Source organism: Palaemon carinicauda, chromosome 14 (assembly GCF_036898095.1).
Source record: "Palaemon carinicauda isolate YSFRI2023 chromosome 14, ASM3689809v2, whole genome shotgun sequence".
NCBI classification, from domain to species: domain Eukaryota; kingdom Metazoa; phylum Arthropoda; class Malacostraca; order Decapoda; family Palaemonidae; genus Palaemon; species Palaemon carinicauda.
In genome coordinates, this window is record NC_090738.1 from 92,304,103 (window position 1) to 92,306,602 (window position 2,500).

Here is a 2,500-nt window from a genome sequence, read left to right on the forward strand (position 1 = left end):
ATGGTCCAATAGATCCCATATGGGATGAGCGTGGTCCGCCTAAACTCGCCCAAGGTACCCAAATGGGATACTTCATTGCATGCAATTTTTTCGGTAATTTGGAAATTTTTTTAAAAGTACACAAGAATAAAAAGGTCTTGTATTTTCTAATACTACAACATACTAAAAGGAATTTTTAAAGTTTCCCATAAAACCTAGGGTGGACCTTAAAGGGTTAAATATTCTTCAATGACTTGAGGAAAACTTACACTAAGCTTTTAGTTTGTTTCTTAACCTTTTATTCTTTTTTAAGAGACACGAGGCCATTAACAATACTTTCCAAGATGAAAAAGATGTTCCTCGAATAGACAAGAATAATTAATAGGTCCTTCGCAAATGTCTTTTAAAAGCATAAAATTCTCGATTCATTCTGGCAAAAGCTTTCAACTCAGTGGATTTTGGTGAAGCATAAGAGAAAATAGGATAATTTGTTGGATTATCTTTTCATCTATGCATTGATTTAACCTTATGAGAAATGCTTACAATGATTTAGTTCGTGTGGAGTGATTGTTTCAAATTTATAATCCAAAATACACAAACAAACACACTCAAGTCTAGTTTTGTCGGGCTGCACTAGTTAATTCATAAAAGTAAAATTTACATAAGAATTAGATTTTGGTAAATTGAGTGTAAGGAGTGATTTTGCCTTATTTGTTGTGCCAACTTCCATTTTCAATATACAAAAGGAGTAACGGTTAGATCTACAATATCTTTTGAAATTTTTGCATTATCAAAATTTGCCCTTTACCATATGACATAGCTTTCATTGATATGATAATACACATTTTTAAAGGAAATATACAAAAGAGGATTTGTAAAGTTATGTAACTCTTAACCTTCATGAAGAATTTCATATATAGCATCATATGGCACCAGAAATAAAAAAGACCATTGAAAATAGGTCAGCCTATCTTGTTATTATGACTACATTTGAGATAGTTTTACACATGTTATGATTCATGGTGGATAGCCTGTACATGGAAATGTATGTCTAATTAATATTGAAACATAATTTACCACCTACGTGTGGTATCGAGAGACCGCAAAGGTAAATATTTACTGAGTACTGAGGTTGCATTATTGTGTAAAAATATATCAAGTCATGCAGCGTGAGAGGTGCAAAAGTTTCCTCTCATGATAACATTTTATGAAACGGCAGGTTTGTATTTCATGTAAATTGCACAATAAGAACATTATATGATGATATATTAGGAACTTTCGTGGATGTTGAAGATGATCTGATATCATCATCATCTATTATTTTCGTTGAGGGTATTGCTTTAATTTTTTACGATACTAATAAAATAACAGTAATGTTTGCGTATCCAAATACAAGTTACGTACGGCCAGGAAGTTTTGTCTAAGGAATTTTCTTGAAATAGGAAACATTTATCGTGAACTTAGCAAAACACGTTTTAGATAAACAGTTTTTATATTTCATGAACCTTCATAGTGTTAAAGTTACTGTCATACTTTGCACGGAATTGTTTGAATCACCTCTACTCTTCCATGCTTTTATTTCTGAATTAATCCATTTAAAGTAAAATAGAAAGGAAGATGACATTTTTACATTAGTAAAATGTCAACATTTGATGTTAGTGGAAAAAAATTGCTATTAATGTCCAAAAGGAAAACTCTTCTGAATTTACTATGAAAAAGGCAATGATTTACATTTTACTTGATGTAATGATAAGTTTAAAAACAATATTTTGTAAAAGATCACTTATACAAACAACTGAGATTATTTCTTAATATGCATTGATGATTGTTTTGGGAGGTCTATGTTCGATGTGTTAGGTGTACAATGACCTCAATCTTCCTGAAGTTGAATTTATTATTGGGTAACCATAATTGTTTGTAAACAATGACGTTAAAAAACAAAGAGTATGTTTGAATAATCAAATTCGAGTTTGCAATAAGGGAACAGAACAGATTACTAACTTCTCTATGTTACTGAGCAACAAATATGGAAAACTGTCATATACAAAATGGAAATTTTTGATGATATATAGTGACTTGGAAAAATTGCAATAAGCTTAATGTAAAAGAATGTTAACTAAAAAGAAATATTGTAATCGAAGAAAACGTGTGCATTGAATGATAGATTATGCATTGTAAAAAATTTCAATAAGTTTAATGTCAGAGAAACGGTAACTCAAAATTTGTAATCGAAGAGATATTATTCAAAATAAATATAGTTCAGTAAATCCCGAAAAGCCTCTCATAATATAAGAGATTCAATGAAGATGCCACAATAGAAAATAAAACCTTTTCTCAATTAAGATTTAGGAAAAGTAGAGAAATCTATGATATTTGCAAAAATAAAACCTTCAATGGACACCTCTTCTATAACATGTCAGTACAGATACATACATCTCTGTTCTAAGAAAAGTGATAAAACTAAATAGAATTCCTAATTTTCATAATTCACAAGTTTTTTTTTTTCTCTCTCTCTCTCTCT